This window comes from Calypte anna, chromosome 9, assembly GCF_003957555.1.
Source record: "Calypte anna isolate BGI_N300 chromosome 9, bCalAnn1_v1.p, whole genome shotgun sequence".
Classification (NCBI taxonomy): Eukaryota; Metazoa; Chordata; class Aves; order Apodiformes; family Trochilidae; genus Calypte; species Calypte anna.
In genome coordinates, this window is record NC_044255.1 from 3418276 (window position 1) to 3437372 (window position 19097).

The window sequence follows — 19097 nt, forward strand, 5'->3', positions numbered from 1 at the left end:
ATCTATGAGACTACATCTTTGCAACCAAAGTAAAAGTGCATAGAAAAGCAGAAAAAAAAATCCCCCTGTGATAAAACAAGTAATTTTTCATTTAATAACAAAATACTTTGCAGATGGTGCTGTCACCACCCGTGGATATGCCATTCCCCTCACTGTGGATAACATGAACTGCTCATCACTGGATGGTTAGATACTTTGCTTTATCAAAGTACTCCACCTGCTCTGGCCCCATCTCTAATGCCATTTAAATTATGTGTCTATGCCATAGGGCTGTCAATAGAGCCAGTGAGAGATTTCTGGGGTAGCACCAGATTCCTGGCTCACCATCTCAAGAGGAAAGCTGGGCAATTCAGTTGTTGGTTTACCTTACCCTTTGTGAGAAGATTGCAAGAAATTTACTCTATAAACTCTGCATGACCTTAGGTCTTGCAATACTCAAGGCAAAACAGGTGTATTAAGGAAAGAAAGACCAAAAATTTTCACTTCTCAGGAGGCTAAACAAAGCATTTTCAAAGAACTGCCTAGAATGAAGTTGCAAGCTCTTGTGAGACAAGTACAACACCAGGGGGAATGCTACTTAAGCTTGATTACTTTTTCTCCCTCCAGTTTCTCAATTCACCCCAGTGGTTTCTCAAGCTCACTCAATTCAGGCAGTACAGGATTTTTTGCTGGTAATTCACACAGTTCATAAGACTCACTAAAGCCATTTTAATGCTGTTGCTTTGGTGCCAGGAGATGTGATCAGTTTAGTCCAGATGATTTAGAAAACATCAGGTTTTGAAGGTGATCCCTGTTCCCACTACAGAGCAGCACTCATGGGCACCATCCTGCCTTTCCACTGCTGCTATCCCAGACTTCAGGCACAGCTAGAGCAGGCACAGCCAGCTCTAGTCCAGGATCAGTTGCCAGAACTGGGGGCAATGGGGGAGCACAACATGAGCTGAGGCCAAACACTCCTCCTCGTGACTTAGAAGTTGGCAAAGCATGAGGCAGGTCCAGTATTTTAATATAATGGTACTGCTCCTGCTCACCTTTTTTTCTATGTGCAGAGTTTAGGAAGCAAGAAAACTGGTCCCTGCTCAGACAACCCCCCTCAGACTACAATAAATAGAGTTAGTAAGTATTGACTTGTAACACTGGGACATTCTCCAAAAACTATTTCCAAAGGAACAGCTTGTTTTCTTGGCAGAAATGGAAGAGGACAGAGATTGGATATTGGATATGGAACAGGAGGTCTAGGGTTGGTCTAGAAGTGGAAGGAAAAACTGAAGGAAAAACCCCAACAACACAAAACATGACAAATTTCAACCAGTTATGAAACAAAGATGCTTCATACAGACCACTAGCAAAATATGTAACAACAGGAAAGCAACAAAACCACTCCTGGATAACAGTGTGGCCTATGCAGTCCTCAGAAATATGACCATGAAAATGAGTAAATTTTCCAATATGTTGGCAATTTAAGTGAATAGCCTTGGATCAAAAAAATGTAGTGTGATGGTTCAAAGAAAAGCCAGAATATTTTTCTGTTTCTGTTTAAATTACTTCTTAGGAAAGCAATGGCAACATTAAACCAGGTCAAGATGAGAAATCACAGTAAATAAAACCTGCTGTGTTGGTTCATCAACATGAGGCTTCACAATATCTTCCTGGTCCCATTCAGATTCCACAGTAATTTGTGAACCCAACTGGACAGCCCACATGAACTGACAGGAACAGAGCACCAGATCATGCTGAGATTTTGGAAGCTGCAAAGGTGACTGCAGAACAAGCCCACTGAATATTCTCCTTTCAGGGGAGAATTAATGTATTTCCACAGGCCAATCTGAAGTGCCCTTAACACCAAACAAAAGCACAGTAGTGTTCTGAAGTAGGAAAGAATGATTTCACAGCACTTGCAGATGAAAGGCAACATGCCCCATAACACGGTATAAAAATAGCCCCAAATCTCCTACTCCACAAAGTCTTTCAATGAAGAGCTATATATAAGTAGGAGAGAGTGAGATGCTACAGTTGGTGACTTAACAACACATTCAGCTGATTTGAATAGTTAAGAATCAGTGAGCTTGTTCACATAGTAATATTATAAATAAGCAAATAAATATATATATAAGCCTTTCCATAATTCTTGACAAGCTGTGGTAAATAGAAAGGAGATTTTTCTATACACACAGATGAGATTATAAAAATGTGATCAGATCTCTTTTGTCCTTCATAATACCCCATGAACCTTTGAGACATCTGTATAAAATGCTTTGAGGGTATCATTTTGATACGCTGCCTTCTGTTCCCTTCACTAAATATTTGTTTCCCTTGACAGTGGACACAGAGATTGACTTCAAGCAGCTGTTCAACCCACAGCAATTCGATTCTCTTCATTTTAACAGGATAAGGAGGCTACAATAAGTACATTAACTGGAAGGCCCTAGAGAAATAGTTTCTTGCTTAAATAGTACTTGCACTGACAAACAGAATCAATATAAAATTAAAAATGTAGAAGCTACCAGACCATGTTTATATTTCCAGGTTAGCTGCATAGCATCTTTTAAAACTTATCTTTTAGTATTTTTTTATGCTCAGTGGCAGAACTTTACCATCAGCATAAGATGTCCTATTTCATTTTATCATTCATATGAAGCTAATGATGATTTAAGGATTGGCTTAATGTGCCATTTCTGATCCCCTTGAGCCCATTGTTGATGAGCCACTGAAGCTCATCAGCCTGGCTGAATACAGTTATTTTTAATTGAATTCAGATTTCTAGAAAAAAAATTTATTTTCCAAGGAATCTAAAAGTATTAGGAAGAAAACAATCTGTAACAAAAAAACCCCCATGTTTCAAAATTAGAAAGGGACATACTCTTTTTTTTTTTTCTTCTTTGAATGACAGAAATAAAACAAGTTCAGTATGAACTAGCAAAATTTTCTGAGGGACTCTTCCTTTTTGCATAAAGTTTGACTGAAGTAATTTCATTTAGCTTCTCTTGGAGCCAAGTAATTTCTGTGATATTCTGAGAGAAATTCTTGTCAGATGGAATAGGTCTGACTTCCTTTTCCTTCCCCTTAAACAAATTCACCATCAACATCACCTTAATAATCACAAGCTATGTTCCTATCCCAAAACACAGCTATGTGTCACAGATATGAAGTCACCTAATCAAGCTGGAGAGATGGTCCACACCACATTGGTTTTGTACCTAGTTCTTGGTTCCAGCTCCATCTCCTTGCAGAAAGATTTCCACGTTTGCCATACAGACACTGAACCAAAGTGAGTGTTGCTTGTTGGACTCCAAGAAAATCTCCAGGGATTTTATTCCTCTGGCACTATGGCCCAGGAGTCTGCTGAGGACTTCAGCAAGAGCAGCCCTCCATCTCTTTTTGCATCAACTTTTCAAAGACCCAAATAAGGAAAGGCATTTGGCATTTCATGTGTCAGACAGATGGATGGGAGGAGTGGCACATGAAATGTCAAATAGCATGAATGAGGCATTTGGGGATGGATTTAAAACATACAGAGTGAGCAGGGTATACTGACAAAATCACTTGAGCTAGGGAATCTAGTTATGCATTAAGAGAGCAGCCAATTGGTTAAGATTTTATTCTGGTTTTGGCTTCAAGTTTGCCTCTGTGGCCTTTCACTTGACACCATTCCTGCTACAGGTTAATCATATTTATACCATAGCTGAAAAACGCAGTGGGGAGTCTCTAAGACTAATTTAAAACAAACAAACAAACAAATCCACAAACCAAACAAAACCCCCCTAAGTTTTAAAGAAGAGACAGGAGACCAGACAGTTAACATTATGCAGATGAATGTGGAGGAGTAAATCTGCATTTAACTCTCAAGATAACTTTGCAGCTGAGGAGTAATACAAATTCTCCAGTTAAACAGGGAGGCCTGTAAATAAGAGAGAAACTCAACAATGTTTTCATTCTGCACTGTTAGTGATGTGTCTGAGGTTAAATAATTTTCATTCCTTTGTGTTGCTCAGATTCAAATGAACAAGGGGATGAAGACAGCTCAGAACGCATATTCTTTCATTTGGCATAAATGGGAGTTGTACTTGGGACTTTTTAGACTTTTATTTACTTTTTTATTGTCTGGACTATCATAATGTAGACCTAGCTTTAATTAAGGTCTCTTAAGTCCCCCTTACCTGAAAGCTTCACTGCATATTTCATGCTTGTACAGTGCTACTGGTTGTCACTCTCCAAACTCTTTCACTTTCTGACCATTAGTCTCAGTTTGTACCAATACACACAACTATGAGCACTTTTCTTTTTTTTTTTTTTTCATTGCTAACCAAGGCACAGTCCAAGTACCTCTTTCTGAGAATTTTTATTGCTGAAGAATCATTTGAACTCAAAAATCATTTCTGAGTTACCTCAGAGAGCCCTTCAAGCCTGTAACATGAGGTCTGGATGAAGTCTCTCCATCACTGACACGCTGCTGCATCATGGCTGCCAGTGATGTGTAGATCAAGGTGGAAAACACTGGAGCTGCCAGAATTTTTATTTGTTTTAAATGGACAATAATTTTCCCACTGACCTCTGCATGACCTTGCACAAGCTGCTTTTACTCTTTTTTACTTGCCTTTTACTTGGGATTTATCATCTTTAGGGAGGGGAATGTCGGTGAAAAGGCTCAGTGTACTCCACTGTGGATCTCTCTTTTCAAAGCAATAGGTACTGGTACCAAATGATAACACAGGTTTCAGAAATTAGACAGAGAAGATGTGTGAGAGTTTAGAATTGCCTCTCCTGATTCATGAGGATTTTCTCCACCTTGGGTTTAGAGCTGGAACAACACATACCAAACCATAATTTTACAACCCATCTAGACACAACACAGTATTCAGTATTAATTCATGCTTTTTTAAGGAATTCGTTCATAATAACAGGAATTAATTCATACTTATGTGTAAAGAATGAGTCCATCTGCAGTGACAAGAGTGTGTGTGTGGGATATCCTCAGTACAGCGTAACTGTGGATCTAGCAGGCCATGGGATGGAGGGCACTATTTTCACTCCCAATGCTTTTTGACAGAGATGTGAAACTGGGAAATCCTACAACTCCTCTACACACAGCCTCCCCTTCGTCAGGAACCTCCTGCCCTCCAAGACAGTGGAACAAGCACACTATACATATATATATAAATATAATTCTCAGTGGAAGAAACAGCAGAGTGCAATAAAATAATTAAAAGGAAAAACATACACATGCTGACCTCTGAACTAAGAGATGAGGATGGCTCCCAGCTGATGCAGGAGGATGTGGTTGATACATCGGATGTGGCTGGTACCAGGAGGGCAGAAGCAGAGTGGGGAGGCCCTTAATCTGCTGAAATGAGCAGAAAAAAAACAGGTTACCCCGATGCTCATCTATTTGAGCACTGCTCAAGTAAGGACACAACAAAATATGTGCCGAGTTCAACTGCAGCCTTCACCAGCAGATGACAAACTGTGCGGCCAAAACCTCTGCTCAGAAGCAGCCATGGACAGACAGAACACACTGTCCTGAGGAAAGCGAGGAGGGAAAGGACCTGTACACCTCTTAAATAAAAACTCAGCCCCTGCCAGCACCTTCTCCCCAGGAGGTGCAGCCCAGCCTCCAGCTCCACCCTGACAGCCCTGGCAGCACGGCGAGAAAGGGCAAGAAACACCTCAAACAGAACACATCTGGCCAGCAACAAACAGCCCCAGAGGGCATGGAGAGAGCTGACCTGAGGGAGGTGAGGAGCAGCTGCCCCCTCACCCTCTCTCCCACCACCGGGCACACCTCCCACCCGGACCGGACCGCACCCACACTCGCTCACCTTGTGTTGTCCCTACAGGCGACTTCATGGCTCTTCGCAGGAAGACAAGGCTGGAGTTGCCACATCCCTGCGGTGCTCTGTGAGGTCTCCAGAGCACAACTCCTGAGGGAGGAGCTGAAGGGAGCTCCCTGAGACCTCTGCTCCGCGCTTCCCTCGGCGGCTGAGGCAGCTCCCAGACGAGCCCCAAATGGCCGCCAGGAACCCCTGTGAAACCTTTGCTCCTCTTCCTGAGCTCCCTGAGGAAAAGTGAGGGCAGCTGTGGCCATTTACCTAACAAGCCCCAGGTGAGCACCATTAGCAGAAAGCAGCTTGCAGGTGAGGGAACAACCTCCAGGTGCCCTGCAACCTTCGCGCCTTCCCGCCCTCACGCGCTCCCTCAGGCCCTCGTTCCCGCCCTCACACGCTCCCTCCCTCTTTCCCTCATTGCCGCCCTAACTCCCTCAGGGCAGCACTCATTCCCTTACTGCCGCCCTCACTCCCTCAGGGCGGCACTCAGCGCTGTGCCCTTCTCCCCTCTCCGGTCACAGACTCAGGTTTGGGGGTGTTTAGGACAGGAGACCCTCCCTTACAGCCATGGTCCCGCCCCTTGACCTCCACCAGGCAGTTGACCTCCTGAGGTAGGAACAAAGCCACCCCACAAAGGCTCTGCCCCTCAGGATTGAGCTAGAGAGCCCAGGGCCTCGGAGGAAAAACCTTTCTACCCCTCTTCCTTTCCTTTCCCCCTCTTTCCTTTCTTTCCCCCTCTTTCCTTTCTTTCCCTCTCTTTCCTTTCTTTCCCCCTCTTTCCTGTAGGTGGAAATGCCCAGCCTGGAACACCTTCAGTATTGGTGTTTTGGAAGGGGCATGCACCTCTCCCATTGAGATACCTTTAATTTATAGAACATAAATACTTCCAAGAAACCATGGAAATCAAAACACACCTTTCATGAAGTACTCTGGGAGGAGAAGGAATTTACTTGTCCTGAAAACTCTTCAGTACTGTGGGAGGGAAAACTTACCCACTGTTTTTTTTTCTGTTGTTTTGTTTCATTTGAACATTAAGTGTATTTTCTCTCTTTTGCTGTTATCTATATTAATTTCTTCAGTGTCTGCTTTTCTGTTGGCTCTTGGATAAATGCATTTTTTTTTTTTTTACTGAATTTCTTCTCCATTGCAGTCTTTAGTAGCTAGGGAAGAACCCCAGCTTTGCAAGGAAATGTCCAAATAGGTCCAAACTGCTTTAGGGACATGTAACCTTTTTTGGAGAGTGGGACAATACCACCCTGTGTTTCCTAACACATATTTGAGCTACAAAATGTCACTAAAAAACCCACCCTTTTCTTTTTCAGTTGTCAGTCACTCAAATAAGAGGACTGCAGAAGACCATTCCAAGGTAGGCCAATTTTGTGGGTTTTTTGTACAGTTGCCTTGAACTGTATTCCTGTCAATTCTCAACAGCATCTGTATACCTGCTTTATTTAAGTTCCTTTTAATTATTCCAGTCACTGTTGATGTTTTGGTGAGATCATGTATAAGCCTAATCCTGAAAAATCAAACAGTTTACTTGGTATATTTCAACTACCCTGTTTTGCTCCTGTTTGCTCAGCTAGCCTCAGTTCTTCCCTTTAGCCAGTCCTTTTGCCATTGCTGAATGTCTCGGATACCTTTGCTTTCTCTCTTTGTGTCCATCATCTCCTCTCTTCTTCTCTCAGAAGAAAGAAAACGCCACATGATGCAGCTGCCCAAGAAGTTACTCCAAAATAAATAATTTCATTCCTACCTGGGTATAAATCAACTCAGTAGTTGGTGGGGATTTTGACCTCTTTACAGGGGTTCTCTCTGCCTTTTGGTAGCAAAGGAGAGGGTTTATTGCTGAAGGAGCAGAAGATAAACCAATAAGATTTGGTTTTCATGTTGCCAGTGGTTGTTCATTAGTGCACCTGGAGAAAGATGACAAGTGAGATTAAAGGGGTTTGTGTACATGTCTCTGCCTTAATATGGAAGTGCAATACGTACATTTATCTGGCATTAAAATAACCCTTAGTATAAGTTGATCTAAGTCAAATGTGGATGCTTGCACATAGCAGATCTCCTTAAAAAGTGAAGTGCCTGAGGGAAGCTGTTAACAGAAAAAAGGAAACTGAAAGACTCAGTGAGGAACCTCACTGAAGACAACTTGGTAAAATAAATCCCCCCAACTTCTCCCCTGCTGCACACACAGATGTTTGCCAACCCCTGTGGAACATGACAGATTACAAAGGAATTCCTTCTAGAAGAAATCTTCAAAGGATGTGCACAGATGTATTTTAAAATAAATAGGGTGGATGTTGAATTCACATAATTATACTCCATATACTGCTCATTTCTTCCTTAGTGGATGACTCTTGGGGATCCTTCTCTCATTAGGTTCCAGACAGGGGGAAAAAACCCCAAACCCTTATTCATTAACTGGAGGCCTGTGTAATCTGTTTTTTTCATTGATCAATTAGTTATTGTCCACAAGGCTATAAGCTCAGACAGACACCACTTTTCAGTTTCTCATGGATAGGCTCTCTGGTGAAAGCAGAGTCATTTTCAAGTGTTCTTTATACAATAAAACATGGGTTAAAGAAAAACTTGAACCTCTACCTCAACTGATGAGTTAAGTGTACTTTCAGCTCCCCCAGAGTGCAGTAATAAATTTGCTCCCCTGTCTATTTTGACTGCACTAAAGGTAAGAAAGAAAAGGTGAAGCCTAACACGGGACTGAGCTCAATACTCAGTAGTCTGAAGAGAAAATATTTACCCTTCAATAACCCAGACAGAGAATTCAATTCATATTTTTCTGAGTATCATAAATTTTCCTGACAGGTTGTGAATTTTCCTTCGTATGTAATAATATAAGGTGGCAATAATAGGAGTAGAATTTCAGAATGCACTTGCACTGTAACTGTGTCTCTGCTTTGGTGTCAGAATGTGAGCTCACTTTTGTTCCATGAATGATATTTTACAACTTGATGCTTAATTAACTCAGTCCAAAACTATTTTTTTTCTCCTTATCCAGGAGAAGAAAATGAGTAGAGATAGCTTTGTGCAGTTTGGTTGCTTTCTTCTGTGATTATGATCTGTTCTTTTTTTTTTTTTTCCCCTTCAATTCACCCCTAAGATTTTTAAAGAGGCTGGAGGAAAAATATGTGGAACTTGGTGTTTATGAAATTAAGTTGGAGCTTAAAACTAGAGGAGGGTGGAAAAGACTTCTGTTGCTTTATATAAGGAATATTTCACCTGCCTTTTGCCTAGGATATACATTCTAGGACACTATTTCAGAGCCTGGATGAACACTATTATCACATGTCTGTAGCACTCTCCCTCCTGAATCACTGTGTTAATTTCTAGACCTCCAATTATGAAGGAAAAGAAAAGGTAGCACAGATACAGGAGTTCAAAGACAGGTACTAAATACTGAGAGGAGACAGGAGGGCAATTTCTCTATGCAGAGAACTGGAAAAACAGATCGAGTGATTATTTTAATTAGAGGCTATTTTAAAGATAAAATGATTAGCAAATAGCATGCAAAAGGTTAATGAGTATTTGGTGTTACTCTACCTCTTCATACAAGAATACTAATATTTTCTGCAAGACAGCTCAGATCTAGGAACATAATTCAAAAAGGTTAGGCAGTTCATTACAATAAATGGAAATGTAAATTTTTGCAAAGCAAAAGAGATATCAGCAGTGGTTGAGAAAGGAGTTGTGAACAGAAGCACTGAACAGCATGTGCACTGCACAGAATGGTACAAGAATATTATATTTCTTTGGGGGACTCCAGATCCATGGTCACAGCAAATCCAGAGCTTAAAGGTAAATCGCAGAGGTAGAAGAAAGGTACCCAATGAATGACTGATTTTATTGTTATTCTTTGTGGGTATGGATTTAATTGGTACTTTTATTGTATCCTTCATCTTTTCTGTTTTGTTTTCTGGGAAGTTATTTTATACTGAGATGAGACACCAGTCTACTCAGGAACTGTAACGTTTTACTCCTCTCTCATGAGACAATTCTGAGTAATGTGGTTTTTTGTTTTTCTTCTTAAATTCTTCATTTTGTTCCCATCTCTTTAATTATGATTCCTTCCATTTAGGGATTTGCCTTCTTTCTAAACCTTATGCTTATTGATTTTTGAAGATAAAACCATGATAGCCATGCATTTATTTCCATGTACCATGAAGTAGTTTGGGACCTCTCAAAATCACATTAGCCCAAGGAATGAGGACTGACAGTTCACTGCCCTTTGCTCATGTGACAACACAAAGTACTGTCTTATGGAGTCATTAAAGTGAAGCACCTTTAAATCATGTATTAAATCACTGCCTTGCTTTGTTCTTCATAAGCAATGAATTTACCTCTCTCATATCTAACCCCCAGTCTGTAACTCAGCCACTGTCAACTTCTCTGCAGCCTCATGTCCCAGCCAGGCTCCCCCAGGTATATTAGCAGAAATATTCTTTCTGTATTTCCCTAGAGCAAGCCCTAGAAGCCTAGCTATCCACAGCTGAGTGCCTGAAGTAGCTGCTGGTAGCAAAGGTTCCCCAGTGGTTTGCTCTTTCAGCTGTTTAAATCATGGCCACAAGTTATTTCTTGGTCCTTTTTCAGGAGAAGCAAATGTAACATGACAACAGTAAGCACTACTGTCTCTTGTTTTACACTCTGTAAGAATCCACAGCCCTCTACTGTCCAAGAAGCAAGAGCTGTGCCCAGAAATGTATAATAAGGATCAGTGTAAGCAGTGGGAGGCTGAGGTGTGTCTTAAGCTCTTTCACTGGGACAGAGATCTCTGTTTTCTTAGTGGCAACAAAATATGTTTTCTTTTGGATTTGCTGTGTGAGCCATCCCATTGGTGTCTGTTAGATGAATCAGCTTTTCTCATAAACCGTTTAAGGCCCTGAAGAAACTTAGTGATACAGACAGGTATTTCTGCTCAGCTAGCTATCTGTTTGTGGAAAGAGAAGAGGGGTGTAAGACCCCTGCTGCACTCATCTGTCCAGCTGGAAGATGAGCCTGGTTTCTGGGGCACAGATGAGCAGTAAGGGAAAGGAGATGGCTCCTGGCTGCCAGTGTGGGAGGAAGGCAAAGGGAAAATGGCACTTCAGCTGTGGCCTTCATCAATCTGAGGCCACCTTTTACTCCAGCATGAACTGGGGGTAATTTCCATTTTGGAAGTAAACACCCACTAGGTAAAAGCAGGTGGCACTCCTATAGCAAAGGCTCTTCAGGCCATATAGATTTGAACCTTGCTGGATGTGCTGCTACATCTCTCTGTCCAGGTAAAGCACATTGGTAGGTTCTGCTTTGCCCAAGGATGACTGATTAGGAGGTAGCATCAAACAGGAGGAATCATATTTCTATTAGCTCTGTGTGCCATAGAATTGCACATAAAATTAGGCTCTGCAAATATCATTCTTGTGCTTTCAACTTTCTGCTCAGACAAAATAAGCTGCTACTGTTGGTTACTTGCAAATCTAATTCTGTAACATTAGAGATTCAGTATTTCCCAGAGCATTTACTCCTGCAAATCCATGTTTTGCCTGTATGAAAATGTCAGGGTAGTTATCACTGTGTACTAAGTTAGCACATGCTGATTTTCTTAACTCCTGTTGATTTCTTTTTTTTCCATATTTCACCCATGGTAAATATAATTTCTTCTTTGCAAGGAGAAAAAAATTAGAGCTCTGGGAGGTTAATGAACTTGTTTATTCACACTGTTCTAATAGATTACATGCCAGAGTAGCAGCCAAAAACATGAGTTCTGATGGTGGTTCTGACATGCACTTACAATGTGAGGGTACTGCTCCCTGAGGTTCATTTTCCCAGACAGACAGTGAACTATGGGTCTCTTCATCTGAGGGTAATTGGAGTCTCTTTACCTTTCCTTAAATTAAAGAAATGCTCTGAGGAAACTGATGCACTAAATGTGTCTCAAGAAGTTTACATCCAATTTAAGGTGGAACTGAGAAAGGAAAGACAAGTGATAGGTGGTGAGTGCAACTTCAATGCAGTGCATACAAGGTGTGCAGGTAACATGGATGTTTACAGGGAAAGCAGAACTCCAGCCACCCGTAGCAGTTTCTAATTCCTGAAAGATCTGAGGAAATCCACATTTTAGACCCGATAGGACTGGGATACTTTCTGGTTCTGCAGACTGAGCTACTGTGTAATGAAAAATATTGATTTTGCAGCTAGAAAAACCTGCTCATTTCTGTCTGAGAAAACAGAGGGCAGACACCATAACAGTTTGTGCAATACAATAAAGAGAACAGACTCCTGCTGCCCTACACTTGCCCCATTCAACAATTAATATGTCATTTGAAAAAAAAAAAATGTCTAGTTTCAAAGGATAGCTCTGAAACTGAAGGGCTGTTTCAGGCCTAATTCATCCCTTTTTACTCCTGGGGAAGAAGAGCCATGTAAATTCCTCTCCTTTCACACCCTGGAGGCTGAGGAACATCTGTAACATCTGCATGTACCTTGAAAAAGGCAGCATTCTGCAACATCCACTGGGACCCCTGGGAAAAGCATGGATCTCCATGCATACACTCTCCTGGAAAAAGAGAAGATAATGCCTGTGGAACAAGGGGAGGCAGCCCCATAAGGAATGAGTTTTCTGTCCTCCCTGTGGGGGTTTTCAAGTCCTAAGTGTTACCTTGGACCAGTGACTGTGAAACCCAAAGTCTGTAGGTAAATAGTGAGTGGCCACTGTGAGGGAATAGGGCTCACACATCTGGGGTGATCTGCTACCACACACTCTGGCAAATTCCTTTCATCCAAATGTGGTTGAAAACATGAGATGGGGGTGTAGGGCATAAACCTATAGGTATAGAACATGAGTTTCTGTTGCTTTTGGAATTTCTTCTAACTCTTGAGGACATAATGAGAACACAAATAAAACCTTTTTTTTTATACAAGCAGGAGTATTTTCAGTTTGCTTTGTTAGGATGGTGGTAGTTACTGTTGGGTTCGTGCATTAATAACCATTTCACAAGTGTTCTTTTCAAAAAGAGACTGTCTTATTTTTCAATGTAAGGCTGAGGAGTGACTTCAGTGTAGGAAATCTTCAATCATAAAAGACAATCTAATATTCTGATAAGTCAGTGGTTGTACCTGAAGCTGCAAAGTATTGGAACCCCTGGACAAACGAGGCTAAATATGACAAATTTTAAACATGTTTCAGAGACAAACTGACATATTGCTCAAAAGCAAATGACCATCAACAGCAATAAAAACCCAAATGGGAGGATTTGGATTTCTGATGGGGAAAAACATCAAACAGATGGTACATGGCTGCAGCTACTGCTGTCATTAGGCCAGCAGAAAGTCTGGTTACTCAATTCAGATAAAGATCTTCAGTCAAAGATGTGAACTCCAGCACCACTATTAAGGAACATCCTTGAGGCTTCTCATTAGATCTGATGTATTCTGTGTATTTTTGGAAAATAAGTACTGAATTGGGTGAGAGGCAAAGCCTTTAAATAACTCTACAAATCTGAAGCGTCAAAGAAACACTTTTAAAAATATCTTTGGGAAAAGAAACAAAATCCTTTGAAGTGGAGGAAGGTTGGATTTCAGAATGAAGCAGCTTCACAGAAATAGACACCTGCTTAATTAGAGGATGAATGTGAAATCCTTACACTTAAAAGGCTTTTATGAAGCAGCACTTCAGAGAACAAGCATTCCTCTAGCATTGGCAGGGAAGAGCTTTTGGCTATTATCTTTGGAGCTGGGTCAAAAATGAATACATTAGCAAAAAGGAATTCTCAATAGACAGTGAGATGAGCCATAAGTAATTCCCAGACCTCATATAGGAAGCCTTTTGAAGGAATCAAGGAAAGCTGGAATCTTGGGTGCTTTAGGAGGCAACACTCAAATCATCATGCAACCAGGAAACAAAATGAGTAAGGAAACAACAGGTGGGTAGATGGCAGGTACACAGTCATTAGAGAACAATAAAGCAATGTTTGGGTCATGATAATATTGTGGTTCTGTTTTCAACACATTCAGGAATACTACAGAAAGAGCTTCTAAAAAACGATCAACAAGTGAAAACAAGAAGATACAAAACAGCTAAAGGAGCTGTTCTGACAAAGAAATGAAGAGAAGCTCATGAAAAGCAGCTTTACCAAATGCAAAGGTCTCTGCTGTGTGGCTTTTATAAAGAAATGGCACAACCACAATGATCAGCACCAGACAAAAATACTGCATTAGGGTTTTTTTCCCCCCCACAAAAGAAGAGAAACTGCAAAGTGCATAACTGACAAGTGATAAAAATAAGTTAACAGAGTTTTCTTTATTCTGTACACTGGCCTATATGAAGACAGAGAAGTAATCCTAACCAAAACCAAGGGCAAGGCTTTTATTAGGGCACAGTTATTGCAAGACCTTGGTCAACAGAGAACTCAGATCAGATGAAAAAATTCCTATGTGTTGTGTGAAGGCATGATGGAATTGTCCCCAGACACTGCTGCCAGTGTTCTGTCTCTTCAATAATAATAATAATAATAAATAATAATAATAATAGCTCCCAGAAGAGCAGGGAGGCACCTTCACATCTCAGTGTATGTATTGCAAGAAATAAAAAAGGAGCAAGAAAGTAATGTGCTGCAGAAACAGACCTTTTTTACCAGCCTATGACCAAAATATGAAGAGTTCATCCTCAAGGTCTGCATCCTTTATTCAAAGCATCATCTGACAGGTTTTTAGTTAAGATTTAATCACTTTGTAACTTACAGCAAAGATGCTGAAAAATATGCAGAAAAAGCTTTAAAAGTTCTAACAGAACAGAAGACAACAATTCCCTGCTGTGGATTATTTATTTTTATTTCCACTCATAGTTCACTGTCCTTTGCAAAACACAATTGCCTTTAACTTTTCAAAGTTTTCTTGTTCTTAAGACATTGTTTTCAAATTTCCTTTATCATGTTCAATGCTGAAAACCAACTGAAGAAAATTGACAAAGTCATTCAATAAAAATACATGAAGTTGTACTGCAAATAAAATATGTGCTTGAGCAACAGAAATAATTATTAGAGCTTGAATACAGCTTGGGGCAAACCCAGTCTATTTTGAAGTTTCAAATACCCATGATGCAACTAATCTAAGATACAAATGTAAGTGGCCTGTTAATTCCTGTAAAAAAATGAGCTAAAAAAGACCAGGAGGCCATAAACTAATTCTTTAAAAACCTGAATGACAAAGCACATATTTTACTAGAATTTCTGTCCCAGGGTACTGTAAACATTAGTTCTGCTATCAAAGTATAGGAAGTGGTGGTTTTATGTATGATTTAGCATGCTGGCTTCCATTTTTACTCAAATACTGCTCCATATAATAAGTGGGATAAATTAACCCTTTTGGATAGTATTCCTGCTCCCATATGCAACTGCAGTGTTTGAGGAGTAGGTTTCAACTCTTGTTCATCCCCAAATGCAAAAAGCTTTGAATATTTCGGTTAATTTCCTCATTTTCCAATGAGACCACCACTAAATCTCTTTTTTTTCTCTCCACTGCTTTGCAGATTTGTTGACAATTTTTGCCTATAAATGATTTGTCATCTTTGAGCCATAAACTGTAGCTTTTCCCAAGTCCCTAAACAAAGAGCCAAAGGGCAGACATCCTCTTTCCTGACAAGCAGACTCTGACTCCGTTACCACTATGTGGGCACCCAGGAAAGCCTCACTCAGAGCAACCTCTGTCTTTGTGAGGCCCAGCATCCAGGTCTGCTTTCCTTCCAAACTGGATGCTCAGCATAATAAAAATTAAAGAGCTTTCTTTTTGTCTCTGCTTAGGAGGAAATTTAATTTCTTCTCCATAGAAGAACATCAGTGACTGATAAATCTGATGCTGCTAATCTCACAGGTAATTTTATCTGAACCTGAATGAAAAGATACACAAGCTTCAGGGGAAGCAGGACGTGGCTACTTGACTTCTCTGCTGCTTAAGCCTCTCTGAAAACATCAGTGATGATCAGCTCTCTCCACTGAGTCTCAGGGAGTTTCTGAGGCCAGTTTAAGACCTGGATCCTGTGTTTTACCATGAAATAGAAAAATCAAACTTCATCTGCCTCAAGGTCTGCTCCGTATCAGCAAACATTCTCCAGGAAACATTTTCTACACTAGGAACAGTCTCAATATGAATATGTAGGCCAGAATCATCCCAGCTGCTCCTTGAAAAGGCCCCTGCTGTGGCCCTGGAAAGGGAAAATGCCAGAAGACTTAGGGCACCCCACGTGTTACACATTTTCAGTCATGAAGATAGGATCTGATCAGCAGCCCAGCCAATGTTATGCAAGTTTTGTAATCACTGCAATTACTCTTTATTTTCTGCACCTGCAAAGAAATGGGAAGGAATTCACATTCCTGGGCTAGATATGGGGTAAATGTCTGTTGGGGTAAATGTACATAGTTAAATGGAAATCAAGGGAGCTGAGGGGCTGGTGCAACATTTCATATCCACAGAAAACTCTCAAACTTTTTTTTTTTTTTTTCTTAATTTTATATTTCTGGAGTTGCAAATATTTGATCTTGTCATTCTTGTTAGAAAGTTTTTTTCAGATCTCTTTTTTAGGAAGATCAAATGATCTTCCTCAATATACTGTGCATTTAAATAGAAAACTACTACTTATCTGGAAGAATACTTCTGGGATTCCATCAATCTGGTTTAATTTTCATAACTCTAACAGAGCATCATTGACACTCCAGAAAGCGATGGGTTTGATAGTAAAACTTCCTCCCTGTGTGTGCATATACAGAAATATGAAAGTTACAGAGTTATCTACATTCTTATTAGTTGCCTTTTTTTATTACTGAATAGACCAGGCAACAGATCTGGGATACTGGACTTAATTATGGGCAACAGGTACCTGGCTATTTCTAATTTAAGTGCATGGAAAATGTCAGTACCATTCTAGATGTAAGAGCTTAGTAGCTCATCAACCCAGATGACACGTGAAAACACATTTCCTAGTCTGCTGAAAAGTAATTTTTACAACTGTGCATTTGCAAGGAGCTCACAAAACTAGCAACACATTTATTTTTCAAATGAAATGTCCATAGGCTGTAGAATAATTCAAACAGGTGCTAATTAGGTACACAGAAAGGCCACTGAGGATAATTTATAGATCTCCTTGTAACAGAAAAAAAACCCTGAATAAATGTTAATTGCTTATATTATGCAATGAATGATTTTTAGGATGGCACTAATTTAGCTGCAAATATTATAATTACAAAGTACTGGGTAATTTACTAAAGATTAATTGAAATGATTAAGTGCAAACTGCATAATTTTCCACAGCAATGTTCATGCTTTCTGCAGAAAAATGAAAAAAAAAAACCCAAACCAGCCACCCCATGGGTGATTGTGGCTATTTAATGAATACTTGCTGCACCTCATGAAAGCATCAGTGATGTCTCTTTTGAGGGCCCTTCTTTTAAAGGGGGGATTACAGGATTTTCAAGGGGGAAACTCATTGCAGTGTTGGTACTAACTTGACTGTCTAAACCAGTCTGTTGTGAGGACTGACTCTGATCTCAGTGATGTGGGAGCAACACAAAGATATTGCTTCATTGTCTGTGTCCAGCAGCCTTTTCTGGAAGATGTAGCAACCGTGGCTATTTACTGAGAAAAAATGTCAGCAATTGCACCTGCAGTTTGATTGCATTCCTCAGAACCAGCAAAAGGAGGCCCACTTTAAGCAAATATTTGGAAACACCACCAGGCAGCAATAGTTTTAATTCCCTGCCCTGAATTCAGTGCACCAGCCTCCTGCATGAATCTGGAGAGAGATGGAAAAAAATCTTCTAGTCCAGGAGGGATTTCTTACCTCAGAGTATTCCCTGTTTTAAACGCAGAATACTTTTCTGTTTATCCTCTTGTTATTTATTACAGTTGCTTGGCCAGTATTTATTTTTTGGTGGCTTAATATTTAAGCCAGTTAAAATGCAGATATTCAGAGAGTGACAAGAGAAACCAGAAAAGAATTCAGTATTTGGAATAATTCTGGACTTCTGAGGTAATAGGAAGAAAACATTATCACATTCTTTTTGACTTGTCACATCTGTAATGATACTGACTGCAAGATGTTTCACTTTTCATTAACACATGTGCTGGATGTCTTTAGAAGCAGCACTGGGAGAGTGGTGAATGCTAGAAATGACAATAAATCTCATGCTGCTGGCTAGTTGTAAGGTTAAGCACTTCTGATGCTGAATGTGCAGGATCCATTTTAGTGAATGTCTCCTATTTTTACAGGCCCAAATTTAACCCATGTGCAGAGAGACAGGAGGAAAGCACATGTACCACTTAATTCCCATTTGAAAAGTGGGTATATTTTAATTGATTTTCAATATGAGGCTGAAATCCCCTTGACACCATGCTAGTTGTGAAAGTTTGACTGTAATTTCAGCTAAATCTTAAAATCTGTTTAATGTGAAGAGACTAATTCAGGAACATTGGGACTTCCTGAGTTTTTGTCCTACTCAGGATCTCTCTAATGTGTCTTTAAGCTCCTTTCACTTGAATAGATCTTGCTTAAAAATTATCATGTGCAATACTGAAGAAGAATGGCACAGTAAATGAGGCAAAAAGGCTCATCTAACATTAAAATGAAATCTGTGCATAACAGATTTTAGTGAGAAGGCCCCTCCAGGATTAGAAAGTCAAATCTGAAATGGTGATACACCTTTCCATCTTGGTAGCAGAAGGAAATAGGGATATATTAAACACAGATCTGATTTAAAAGATCAAAGAGATGGGAGTCTCATAGCCAGATACCATGCACAGACCCTCTGAAGTCAATGCAGCTGGACAGTGCTGTTTGTGTTGCCCTTATCAAGCACTGACAGATAGTTGTACCTCAAAAGGTTCATTACTGAGCAAGATCAGAATCACAGTTCCTTACACAACGACAAAGTAAATGGCACACTAGAAAACAGGGTGTGACACCAGGATATGCAAGCCAGAAAGAAAGTGCAACGTTGGGAGTGAGAGGTCAGAGTCTGTAGAGCATCTAAATTGCAAAGAAAGTGCAATTCAGAGCAGGTGTGTGTAAAGTTGCCTCAAAATGCTGCTCTTTGCCTGGCCTCTCTCCACACCTGGATTTAGAGAGGTGTAAAAGCTTTGTGAAAATGAGGAAGGAGCCCTTGGCTCAGGGCCTCAGAAAAGACAGCTGGAGGTTGCCAGGTACTGGTGCACTGCAGCCACATTTTGTCTGCTCATGATCCTTCTTCCCCCTGAAGCTTTCTCACACAGGAAGGGGACAAGTGACACATGAGG